General features: G+C 37.4%; 2 protein-coding genes across 6 annotated transcripts in view; one reads left to right on the forward strand and one right to left on the reverse strand.

Annotated features, from left to right (window-relative positions):
• The window catches only part of LOC132906613 (hemicentin-1), a 430,126-nt gene that overhangs the window by 334,469 nt on the left and 81,359 nt on the right, over window positions 1–14,298 (forward strand). The gene's annotated exons all lie outside the window — the stretch shown is intronic.
• The window catches only part of LOC132906619 (monocarboxylate transporter 10), a 176,127-nt gene that overhangs the window by 31,769 nt on the left and 130,060 nt on the right, over window positions 1–14,298 (reverse strand). The gene's annotated exons all lie outside the window — the stretch shown is intronic.

The following is a 14,298-nucleotide window of genomic DNA, read 5'->3' on the forward strand; positions in this document are numbered from 1 at the left end:
AACTTGACTCCTTAGAATCGTGTACGTATTCGTTTATCTGGACATCTCGTCGTGAAACCCCTTCGAGTTGGGACGACAAAGCCTCGAAAGGGTGTGAAATACGATCCCCCTGTGTTTTCCTTGGCTTTCTTTTCGTGCGTGCACGTTCGATTGTTTCCGGTGAAATCGAATCCCTTTTACGAAAGATAGAATCCTTTCAAACATCTTGCAATTGAATTTATCGCTGTACGAAAGTTCCTATAGTTCCTTGTTTGCGCGTGGAATTTGACGTTTTCGCTTGAGAGCATATTTTTTTTCTTTTTCTTTTTACTTTTTTTTTTAAGAAGCAACGAAAGATAATGCTTTGTTTTTTGGGTTTTCGAACGATCGAATATTTCATTCCACGTAGGTACATACTATGTTTCAGAGTATTTAAGTAATAGGTGTTTGTAGGATAGTTACGTTTATGTATCACATTATTTGATCAGTTTCGTAATTTGTCATCCCTGGTTAAAAGATGGGCGAACGCGAGTATTAGAAGCAATTTAAAATGGTCGCGGATGGTTCGAATAATAAGATTAAATTATAAATTACTACTCCTCCACTTCCAACGACGATAGATGTACCGAAGATTAATGTTTTTGGATACAGTGATACGAGAAGTTTTCAACGCGCGATCAATTTTCAGTGGAAAGTTTTGAAAGTTAAGCATGATCTATGAATTACAAACGAAGTGAAAGGGAATGGACCGTCGGTAAATTATGATCTTACCTAGTTTTAGCCATAAATCATTCCGCTAAAAAGTCTTTTTCGCTGTGTCGTCCGCTAAAACTAAGGTCGTTAAAATTCGTGTGAACCGTGTGCAACCTTCTCTTCCGTATTCTCATTCAATTCCTTCCTGGCTTTTCCCTCCTTTTCTCTCTTAATTTCTTCTCTTTCTCCGTCAGTCAACATCGCGATTAAATACGAGCATTTTCGTGTAACGCGTGAGACTTCTCTTTTTCTTTAAACACAGTCCGTGAGAAATGACGCATTTTTCTAACGAATATCATTGCTGACAATTTTCCCTTAATGCGATTCACTTCAATTTATTTCTGTCAGTTCTCTTCTCCTTAATTTCATCCTTTTCAATTCGCCTGCTGTCTCTGCCTTAATTTCCTTTAATTCGTCTCTGTCGACTAATTATCACTCCTTCGTAATGATTATGTAAACTAAGGTGACAAATACGATAATAGAGCGGCTACTTCATTCATTACGTACAGTTCTATTTCAATCACCTAATCCATTCCTTCGATCGATATCTTCCTCGACTATATGTGATAATAATTTTAGAAAGATCATAGTTTCGTAAATCGTAATTCTCTTATCACGCTGTTTCATCACGATCACCGCACTAACGGTGTCGTAAATTTGCATCAAAGATATATATCTTGCATCCAGGGAAAATAGAAGATACCGTTGAGACAACATAGTGTATCGTACCTAGTACCTACTATACAACGCTGTAGGGTTAATATTAAGTATGGATCACTGTAGCAATGGCGAGGAACGTCTGATCTATATCGGTTCGTATATAACTACTGACTAGGATTACCCAATATGTAGTAGCACTGTGATTTAGGATAATTGTCGATGGTAATATAAACGAAATGCTACTATATATTACATTGCCAAATGGAATTTATATCCTCTGGTAACTAGCGATATCGATTTAAGCGTTAATCGATTATTTATAATACGTATTAGCTAATTTTCACTAATCATAGAAATTTACGAGTACTATATCGTACAAATTTTGTATTTTCCATAGCAAATCAGACAAAAATCCATAAATTCAATCAAATAGAGATAGAATAAAGACAAGATTTCGAGTGTTAGAAGGAAAAAGATGAATTGCGAGTGAATTAGCGAGCATGGTTCGTCGATAACAGTATATTTCTAGCATAGAATACTGTCGTTTATAACTTGAAAAAATAATAGTCTAAATGTCACTATTTTGTACATTTTATGTACATGAAATTTTACCATTTTTTTTTCTTTTCTTATATCTACAATCAAGCTGATACATATCTTGCACGTGTTTTGTGGTATCGTGTATATTTGTACCCCTAGTAATATCTAATAATTTAATAATCTATAGATCTAGTAATATCTAACAATATTTGTAATATTCATGATACTTCGAACAGAATTTTCTGATTGATTAATGTTTCATCCGAGAAAATGAGATTTCCTCTACACCGACTCCGTAATATCCGAAAATTCTACTCACAGCTGGAAATACGATTCTAAAAATGTCCTTGGAGCGCTATAATATTCTATAGAACGAATAACGATTATAAAATTCTTGCCACGTGTTCAGAGGGAGCTTCGGCTGCAATTGCGACACGCTGAATAAGTAAAATCGAGGCGATCGTTCGAAAATTGCCTTGCCGCCTCGAAAATCACAGGTAGATACGATCGAACACGGCCACGAGATTAAAGAATGAAGAATCGGCGACGGCACCGTAGATTAGAATAATTTATCGCGGCACTGATACACGTTTCTCGCGTGCCTTGCCGCGAAACAAATCGTGCCGCCAGCTATTGCGGAACGAACACACCGAGTTAGCAGTCCTCCCGATCCAAAAACTTTTCCGCCGAACCTTCCATGTCCGCGCGAACTTTCCGGAGTTATATCCGGCCGTAGAACGACGGAGAGAAACACAAAACCGTCCATAACGACGACTAGATTAAGAGTTAAAGTTCCGGGAGGCTCGTTTCCCTCTCTTCCAGCCCTCGTTTCGCCTTGGTACTCCAACAGCTTTCACGTCCTATCGTTTTCTCGTCAGCCTCGAATAACGTTATCGAGGGGGAAGGAAAATTTTGATTTATGATAGTATTAGGACAGTTTCTTGGGGAATTCTGTTGACGTTTCCAGTATTTTATTGTTACCTGTTCGTAGGACGATAACACGGTCTTGAAAGAAAACTTGAACCGTGTAGATGATAAAATTTGAATAATAATTATTATAGATTTTAATCACACTGCTATAACATGTAGTAGATTCTGAAATTTTATGTAAATTCATAGTTTCACATAAACGCAAGTGAATAAATCGAATCTGGTTAAATACCTATTTGTTTAACAGGTCAACTCCGTAGAACATAAAATATGCGACTTGTTACGTTTTTCTCCCGTGATTTTGGCGTATAATTAATTTTCTTTTCAATCTATAGTACAGATGGATAACTTTGAAATCTTCTATATATAAAATTCCCTATAAATATTAATATTATGTATTTTATTAAACTGACAAGGCAAAAGGATGTTTAAACGAAGGCCATTATGCACGATAGAAAGGAAAATCCCTAATTATCGAAATCCCAGAATGTCTAGGAAGAACAGACGAATATCAAGGAAAATCCGGATCTACCCAATTACGATTCTAAACGTCACATTCTGTATAACTTACGGACGCGGATAGCTTCCACATAGGTTTAACGAGTAAATAATTTGACAGGAATAATTATGGTGTTCGAATAGGCGGGCGCATACGAACTCCGTGCCGACTCTCGTTCTTGTGTAAACGCGAGACAGACGCGAAGCTTACCTTGAAGGCGAATAAATCGGAACTTTGAGTCGAGGAAACCGGAGAGTTTGTCGTGTGCTGGGCAAATCAATTTTCCTTTTACACAGTGTCGTGGGATTATCCCGAAAGAAAGAACGGACGAAGGGCCGAGAGACTTTGACGCGAAGTATCCAATGCTCGGGAAAATCACAAATTGTCACGAGACGAACGCATTTCGCTTGTCTTTGACACACCAGCAAAGATCTCTGTCTTGTACCGTTGTCCTATCCGTTGCTAACGAAGTTATCATTCTAATGCGATTTGATCGAAACGAGGATATTTAGACATTTATATCCTACTGTTTTTAACACTAATTAATATACACAATTTGTACACTTTCAAGTCAAGATTTAATGAAATATAATTGAAATTACGTTTGTCGTATTACGTATTTTTAACGGAATAAACGGCGAAACATAAACAAATTTAAATGAAAGCTCTCAGGATGGATATTAAATCGGTAGATATTAAATTTACAGATTGCGTATTAGTATCGTGCGATTGTCGAACTATGCCGACAGCGAATTCGGTATAATCGCGTTAATGATTATTTATTTTATTCGTTAATGAAGGAATAATTTTGCTGCAGGTGACTCGTTGTAAAAGGGATGCTTGATTCCGTTTAATAATCGTTTCCGATTAAATTGCACGACGTGTGTAATTAACGATGTAATATTTAGATTATTTCGAATTTAATTAACAAAACCGGCGTACGCATAATTTAACATACGATTTCTGCAAGCCTTCGCGTTACGTAAACCGCTGTTCTTTTTTCCTATGATTCTCTTCATTTTCATCCGTAATTATGTGTTTAAAATTAACTTTTATACTATCGCGTTTACGAATGTATAATCGATGCTCTTTGTAATCGAAGCTTGCAATACAAAAAACTATTATTAATTCATATTGGAATTGACCGAATGTTACATGAAATTATCGATTACTTTCATTGCGAGATTTAATAAACGTAAATTGGGAAATTTGGACAGGATAATATTATTTTTTCCTATAAAATATATTAGCGTGTGTCACGACGAAACAGGATGTTTCACATAGAAATTTGTGAGCTGTTTAATTGTTTATTAATAGGACGATGCAATTCATTTACGATTTAATTAATAATTTTTAGGATCTAAGGATCTTTAATAAAATCCTTTACATCTATTTATTATTATTCGCCATGAGAAGAGAATGATTTTAACAGTTAAAACAATTATTTAAAAAATAGTAGGTATAAGTTGAAAATGTTCAGTTCATCATATACTTAAGTAATTAAATTTATTCTTCGCCAACTTATCTTTCGTCGCTATGTGCAAATATATACATATATTTACATATACATAACGGTGGTCGTATTCAAATTGTACAATGAAACTTGTTTCGAAGATAGTACTTCTTGCAGTCGATGGGAGCTCAAACTTGGTTTGTGAGTTTGCAGGAAGTTGACTGTGATGAAGTGAACTTGATTGGAAACCATCTTGAGTAAGTAGGAATTGACTAAGTAAGATTAACCGATGTCGACCGGAGACTGGTTTAAGTAGAATTCAAGCGAAACGAAAAGTAATTATATTATAAAATTCATGATACGTATATCGATCGAAGGTGGCTAATTTCATTGCTACATCTAATCTACGCACTACGAATCATCTAAAATATCTGTTTCCCAATTTCCATGAGACATCAACGTAAATTGATTAATTCCCTCTTTGCAAATCTAACGACTGAAAATCGAAACGACAATTTGCAGAACGAAACGAAAATAGAAGATTCGATGTACATACTTGTGGCTGAGTATGTCCTATATTCGAATCTCGAACTACAGAATTTCCTGATCTCATATCACTCTAGAGACTAACGAATATAGCGCAACAGTTCCATCAAAAATTCTATTGGACGACATGATATTTCGTTTTATTCACGATCCCAAAAACGAGCCATAAAAATTAGCGTTCGTCGAGCTTTCCATGTCCAAACTTTCAACCTACGCGGTTTATTGATAGGATGCAACAAAGTTTGCGGCTGTTTTAACCGACGAAACGAGCAACACCAGCTGCTTTTTTGTTTCGCCTTTCATGGGCAAAAAATTGTATCCCGTTGGAAACGTCGCAGGATTTCTATCGATGAGAACGTTTGAAATAGTTCCAGGTGAATCTTGTTATTATGAATTTAACAGGCTCTCGATAGACGTAACTGGTATACGCGAAACATGTCCGGCCGCATCGTGACACGCTGTTTCCATGCAAACGACGCGCTAGTTTTCATACAACTGGCAATGGTGGTCGTGTTTATAAATTCAGCGATTGCCCATAAATTACTCAAGATTACTAAGCGGCGTGCCAGACGAATCGACTACCAACAGCTTTAATCGCGCACGAATAATCATCATTTTTATCTGAAATTCAATGAAATGGCTGTGCATTGCCATTATCAGACGCATCGATAACCAGCGCTCTTTTTGTGATGTTTCCAGTGAGTCTCCGGTCGCTAATTATGGCTAACTCGATATAATAATGAATTCGATTTCCAGTTTCTTCTTTCTTTCTTTCTTTATTTTTAACGAAGAATTTTTAGAATAACCAACGAATAGATTAGCGAGTGATGTTCGTTTGTTTGAAGAACAGGGATTTGTACGGAGAAAAAAGGTGTATTAAAATATTATAACTAAATAAGTAAAAATTTATTTTAAAAAACTATGAGAATAACAAAAATAACAGAAGAATCGAGATATTCTTTTCAATTTTCACGTCATTCCATCTACGTTATACAGCACATTCTACGCATCTACGTTACCATACAATCATAGACATAATAAGAAAGCTGAGCGCTAGTTGCTCTTAAAATCTCGTCTATATTCAAATGGCATTATTTAATCAAAAGATACGTTACCTGCTAAAAAATAGCTTTGCTAAAAAATAACGAAACTCCATTTCCACTCGCTATTAACGATTCGCGAATCCATCCTTCGCGTTAAAGCCATACTTTACATTTTCCACTAAAGTCCTACTAATCGTGCATCTGACGAATCGGGCAACCATCCAACCAACTGATTCGATATATAAATATACTATACATTATATATGAGCGGCTTACTCGCCAAATCGATTAAACGCGAAACAAAACGTAGAGAAAATCGGTGAAATTGTACACGATAAGACAAGTTCTTTGGCATTAAAATTTCGAAAAGTGGATTTAATCACTTTGTCGTGTGAACGGCTTATATATCAGCGTACGACGTAGCAAACAACATGCGTCCCACGACCTGCGCGATCCGTAGCGCGAAAGTAAAATTGATAAATTCTCTTAAACCGAGGTAATTTAAAACATTCATTCGAAACCGTGTTTACAGTATTTAAAGTGAAAGGCAGGTAAAGCCGCTAAAAGCTATATCTTGCGAAAACTCATCTAACTATGTTTTTATATTATGTTTTTATAACGATATTGTGACAATTTAAATTGTAAACAAAGTCTGCAGTTGAACAAACGTCGAGGATCTTCCCAAACATTTTCCAAAGAAAGATCCCGACGTTTTTTCACCTCCCACGGATATAAATGTAGCGACTGAGAGAAGTCAGTACGAGAATATTTACCGTTCGATTATCGAGTAAATTAATTACCGTTCGTCTATCGAATATTATAGATTAATTATTCGTTCTATCGAAGAGTCAGTTATCATTTTGTCTATCGAAGAATCATCACTTGTCAACCGAAGAATTTCATATCCGTCGGTCAATTATCAATATCGAAATCGAGTAAGATTCGAATAAGTCGTTTTATATTGTTAATTTACTCTCGAACAACTTTAATCTTCTCCCGTGCCAGTATTCCCGCACATAGCAGGTTAGTCGAAAGTGGAGCTTATTGCCAGTTGCATTAAACGTCAGTTAACGCTACCTTCTCGTCGGCGACTAAATAGAACGTAACAACAATCATCAGAGTTGCAACAAATTCACAGCTCGTACTTTTAGGATGAGAAAAGAGATCTGTATCTCGGACGACGTAAATGAATCTAGAAGCGTAAAACAATCGGTCCGAGTGTCCGCGATCCACGGAGCCGATAAAGAGTCTGTTCAACCGAGCGGCTAGGTTCTCACCTCGAAACTTGCCCCTTTTCCAATATCGAGAGGAAAAGCCGCGGAATGGGGATGGGTGTGGTGCGAATAAATCGATTAAGTAAGCCGCTTTTAACGACTTGCCGTGGATTTAAAGTCGAATCGTTGCAAGTGGTCGCGAGCGACGTATCTGCGAAAGTCTCAGCTGCCGGCACAGCTGGCGAAGTCAGGTTCCGGAGAAGGCCGGCTCGAAAGACACACACCTGCACGGAAGGAGAATGAGAGAGTGCGGAGTTTGCAGACACGCCGCCTCTTAGGGGCAAACAAGAGCCGGAAATCGCATCCCAGGACTTGGAAAACTCTGGTACGAAACCGCTTGCCAGTCTGCCAACTCTCCCAGATGCCTGGTGCCGCGGTCGTTGGAAAAATTTTCCACCGCGTTCTCGCCCCCAGAGCAAAAAAAATCGCCGAGGATAATTGATTGGGGAGCAAACAATGCTCGAGAGAGGAGGAAATGATCGATCGAGGGGACAAGAGAGGGAGAGAGACAGAGAGAGGGAGAAAGTTTGATAGGGAGAGGCGGAAATCTGTCCACGCTCGAGTGGTTCAGTATAGTCACCGAGTTTAGGGGTGTTAATATAGTCAGTTGAGGGAGAAGTGGTTTTTGACGGTCGGTGTAAGAGAATCATAAATGACGATTAGGATGGTGCGAGGAAAATCTTGTTGCTGAGCATAGATTTAGGGTTTGGAAGAGCAAGGAATAAACGATAAGTAGATCGTGGAGGTTTCTGTAAAATTCATAAACGGAAACGCGTTTCATCTTCTAAATATGAGAACGTGTCATGAATACATTATAAATGTTTACGTAAAATTCACAAATACAAATGTGCTCCATCTTTTAAATATTAGAACGAGCGTTTCGTTTTGGATATTTTGGATATTTATTACGATATGTTATTTAATTTAGCAATCTTCTCTCGATTTGCGAGTAAACATCCAGTAATTAAATATTCGTTTTGAATTAATTAACGCTACTGAAATTAGAGCATGAAAATTTTCCTTTGCTTCTCGCCTGCATAAAATACCAATGAATATTTCGAATATCCATCTTAAGGAACAAACTTTCTGTATCATAGAATTATTATATAAAAAATATCAAAGAATTATGTAAAACACACAAATCGGTTACAAAAGCCGATAGATTCGACCAATTACACGGGATCCACTTACAAAAACCAGCATCACAATCCACCGATCTGACGGGCAAAATCGGAGCAAAGAATAGCTCAAAAAGAGTAACTCAGCGATCATGAAGAATTGTCTTTCAACCCTCGTTTAACTCTCCCTTTTTATGAAAATCACTTTCGCTTTCCTCCATTGTCCCGGGAAAATCGTATTACCTCCCGCGGAGAAATTTCTCTATTATTCTTCGAAACCGCTCGAGCCAAAGTCGATAAACCGTTTTCTCGATTCTACGTATACGCACGCGTCTTTGTATACGAGTGTGAATGTTCCGCGAGGAGAGTTGCTTTCTGTAAAATCGTCGGAGCGGCGCAGCTCGTTAAATATAAGAGAAGGGAAAGGGCTAGAGGGGAAGCGGATCTTTGTCATTTTTTTCTTCCGCTTTCCTCGTGCTACGGCGTTTGTCGAAAGAAGTGGCAGAAGAGGGATGGAGTGGGAGGCGAAAGGAAAAGGTGAAAAGGAAAAGAGAAGGGGGTAAAAGAGGAAAAGTGGAGGACGCGGTTCAAGGCAAATGCAATCCTCGATATTAGATTCCCTGTTCGCTCTCTATTCCGGATCGACCGGTCTTTCTTTTCACGTTCTTGCCGCGCGTCGTTTCGCTGATTGCCCGTTCGCTGGTCTCGCTCGAGAATTATCTCCCCTGTAACCGCCTCGGGAAACTTACTTCCCCGTATTTCCCTCGCTGAAGAGCGTACTGAGATAGAGAAACGAGGATAAAGGACGAAGAGGAAAAAAGGGGAAGAGAATGGCAAGGTAAGGAGAGAAAGTTCGTGGAGAGAGGAAAGGAGACCTGCGCCGAAGGATACTTGCACGTGAACTTTTTAATGTTTCTTCAGCGGTACAGGAAGCGATGCCGAGTACCTGGACTAAGTATCTCGACGGCTGCTGCCCGGAAATTGAGCTCGCGGCTACCGAGGAAGAAAGGACGAATGGACTAAGAAACAGTTCGTTTCGGTAACCGTTTCGGTGATTACCGAAACAGGCGGATTCTTCTTCGTTATCAGTTTCCATGGTAGAGAAACAATCGTGAAGAAGAAATGGATAAATTGAATTTATTAGCTGGACCATTCTTATGTCATAATTTATCGATCATATTAATTGAGATTTATCAACTGGACTGTTATTGTATAGCAGTTTGTTTACGATATTAAGCGATGTTAGGTTTGAGCGTTTTAATTACTTTTTACTATAAATACTATAATATAATATATAATATATACTATAAAGTACTATAAATCTATATAGACATCTACTGATATTTTTGGTGCAAATCGAATACTTTTCATTTATATTTTAGTTATTTCGTTGTTCTCATAATATGCACTTTATAATATAAATGACTAAATAAAGATCTGTGTAGGTTCTTGAATTATCATACGCTTAATCAAAGTAATGTTCTTCGGATCCTTCAGATTAGGTGTTATAAAATAATTCTTTAGTAAAAGAGTATTTGACTTTGTAAGACAGTATTACGATAAAGTTTTAATAATGTTTCTGAACTTAAGTATTTTTAATATAGTTTAAAATTATTAACGAGATTAATTCAAATATCCAGTTTTTAAAATGCCTGACAAGTTATGCATTAGAGTTCATTTTTAATTCTTTCCAAGGGCTCTTACCTAAAGAAGTTGGTGCAATTATCAAAATATAAGTCTATTAAAGAAGAATATTTATTTTTCTGGTTTAGTATGTTACTATAATAAAAGAGAAATATTTCTTCGTCTTCGTATGTAAACTTTCCAACTCATATTTACCATGCGTTCGTTTACGTTCCTTTACGTGATCAGAAACTTCATTAAAATTAAATTGCTAGACATGCAAGATTGCATGGCATCAATCTTCTGCCAGGGGTAAAGCGAAGTAGTAGTTAACAATAGGGAGACAAGATGAGATTATCGTGGCTTGTTTGTTACTTGATAATTGGATTAGCCTTAATAACAGATACACAAAGCATTACTGTTACATCATTATATCGTTTCGGCACGTAGTATTGCAAAAACTCAATAATTAACCAATTCGTACATTTTTTCGTTTGAAAAATATTATTGAATCGTGTTACAGTCGTAGAATTTTTATATCGCGATAAGAAAGATGTTAACATAAAATCGAAAGACAAACATCTTTTTATGAAAACGAACTTATCAGGTTTCCTCGTGTTTTCCTTCGTCGTTTACTCTTCACACGAATAGCTAACAATAATTTTTACGACCGAAGAATTCTCTCTTTTTCTTTGTTTCAACTCGATATCCAGACAGAATTGGAAACGATGAGGAATTTCCAGCGGATTTCAGGCTTATCTCCATCGAAAGCCTTTTATTACCTGGATCGCAACGTTTACAGGGACTGGATGCAACGTGATCCGCAAATTGCCACACGTTTTCGGCCGCAGTTCAATTACACAGACGGCCGCCGGATGACAAAAGTCGAGCTCTTCCCATCTACAACTTCTTCTCTCCATTTCCTGTGGGCCTAACACCACGAAACGAACGTTTTCGCGCTCGCTCGCCTACTTTATTTTTACGACTTTTTCGAAAATCCTCACAGCGTGATTTTACGATTTATATAGCGATAACGGAGTAAACGCTGCTCAGCCACTTAGAAATTTTACAACTCGCGCGAACGTGAGCCATACTGGCGAAATTTACGCGGAAATCCTCTCACCGAACGCTATACTGCCATATACTCGCGTCTTTTGCTTACCATTTCTCGTCTTACTTCGCGTGGCTGGCTTTGAGGGATGGATAATTGGAAACGTTAATTACGATGACGTCTAAGCCTTGTAGATGTGTTTCCCACGTGTACGTTAATTTCAGGTGAAACGTAATAAATTATTGCGTTGAATTTTGAATATATTTCCCGTTCACTTATACCTATTATATTTGTCGGTTAAATTAACTCTTGAAAGTCGTAACTGTATTTCGTGCGTTCTACAAATGTGGTAATCGGCTGGATCAGTTTTCATATTTTCCAGTTTTTGATCGAAGTATAGCAAATTAATTGTTCTAGTTAATTTAAATGATATGTAATATCTATGAAAGCTATAACAAATCGAATCTTTTAACGAAACAGGAAAACCTCTGGTAAATAAATAGATTCGCAATTTATTTGATAATAAATTAACGAAATAAATTCACAATTAAAAATGAGACAAGTAGAAATGCGTGAAATATCGATCATAAGACTTGACAGCTTCGAACAAAGGTATCAAGTTGAATAAAACTTGGTAAAACAAAAAATGTACAAAAGCTGGTCCTGAATTTATCATCAAAGGCGAAAGAAAACGCGTACGTGTCTATAAACGCGACAATATCGGCAATAATCCCGGGGAGGAAAATTTCTCGAACCTGCCAATCCCTTGTCGACCGTTTCAAATACGCGTATAATTCCGGCACAGTTATAAAAACGTATCCGCTTTGAGGGAATTACAAGCAAAAATTGCTCGATCGAAGTTTCGTGGAACGGGACGCTGTCAAATCAGAGGGCCGAATAAAATGCAAACAGAAAAGCGGCAGACCGTTTAATCGAGCCAACGGAACGAGGGAGAAAGGAAAGGGTGAAAGGAGGCAAAAACGTAACGAAAACGTAACTGGTATCGTAGGTGGAAATAAAACGTGGTCGTACGTCGATTGATTCGTTTATTGAACAGCCGTCTGTCGCAGACTTCGCTTTCTCCAATTATCCAATATGTCGCCCTATCCTGATACTCGGTATCTTTGGACAATTCTATTAGCTAGAACAACCCTCATTCATAAATTCGAAACTGTTTTTTCAACGTTCCATACCGATGAAACGTTGAATTTTTTTTAGTAACCACGTGCAATATTATCGCATAATAGAATTAAGTTCGAACATTTAAGCGATAATAAAGTTTGAAATAGAGTAGAGCTTCTAATACTGCTTATCACCAGATTTAGGATTCTTATACATTTATGGGAAACCGAAGGATTGATTTTGCGTTTAATTTTCGTTTTAATCTCATCTTCGATCAAATTGATGCGCTTTAACGAACATTTGTAATACTTTGCGTCTTTACTTGAGAATTGATTCTTTACTCGCGTCGTACAATCACTGATATGTTTTAAAATTCCAAATTGTTTATAAAGATGGGAGAAATGCACAGAGACTTGCAAATTGAGTCGAATGATGACGGTGAGTGAATATTTTAGTCTATGTGTCGAGGCGAGTGCTCTTAAGAATGGCTAATGCATCGGAGAGGAATTTTGGTGAACGTAGTAAGCAGAGCTAGCACCGAGGAAATTTCAGAGAGAACATCTGGTTGAACCTGTTCCTGCAGTAGAAAATGTAAATTTGAGAACGAGAAAACGGATGGAAATTCGTAAAAATAACACTGTTGTCCGGTCCTTTGCAGCGATCCAGTATTTTGTTACGAAATAAAATGTTCGCGATCCAAATCTTTCAGTCCTATAACACAAAATTATCCAATAAAATTCACCACCGAAACTAATATTTCGTAGAAAAAGTTTCGACGGTTTATGCAAAATACAAAGACTCGTTGGAAAATGTTCGTTTCTATACATGACAACTATTTCGAACTGACTATAAGTAAGAAACTAAGAAATCAATGATAATAATTCAGCTAAGGAATTCAACTCATATCGCTAATACTTTTGAAAAAGCTTCTCAAAAGTTTGACGGGAAGAACAAAGTCTGGCGTGAAGAATGAAAATCTCAGATAGAAATTCCTTCGAATTTCTTGATGCAACTTGACTTTCTGATTTTCCAGCACTGCTCGTCCACCCATCGAGTTTTCCTCTTTATTCAACCCCCCAGCTTCTCAATCTTACCCCATCTCTTCGTACCTTACAGCTGTCTCACCTTGCAGCTTGCACCACCTTTATATTATTCTTATAGAAGATACAAGATGCAGACAGCGGCTCAGCTTGGATATTGCATTAGATCGTCTATACTAGACAGCTCAGCCTGACACTGTATTTCTCTGTGTACATGTGTACACGTGTTGCTGCGTACACTGACACGTAACAAGCATAGAGAACGTGTCATGAATCAGTTGCGACCACGAGTTCGCGTTATATGAAAAAGGGCGAGAGGTAAAGGTGTATTACCGCCAAGTTGACGTAACACGATAATTGGATTTTCTGAATAACACGTTCCTTCTCGGGGATCATCGTTTATTTTCAAACGAATTTGCTTCTCTTTTTGTCTATATTAAGGTTTCCTTCAGGCAAGTTTATGAAAGTTTGTGGGTCGAATGATACGTTGATTTGATAGTAAGTAAGGTTCTCTCGGGGTAGTTTAAGGGGTTCGTGAAAATTTATGTGCAAAAAAAGCGCGGCGGACCTGAATATTAAAAGAAAACGAACAGGATATTTAAAGTAGCAAGGCACAAATATACGAACATTTGAAAATTCGTAAAGAACGCAGTTTAAAAATATAAAA

This window comes from Bombus pascuorum, chromosome 5 (assembly GCF_905332965.1).
Source record: "Bombus pascuorum chromosome 5, iyBomPasc1.1, whole genome shotgun sequence".
Taxonomy (NCBI): domain Eukaryota; kingdom Metazoa; phylum Arthropoda; class Insecta; order Hymenoptera; family Apidae; genus Bombus; species Bombus pascuorum.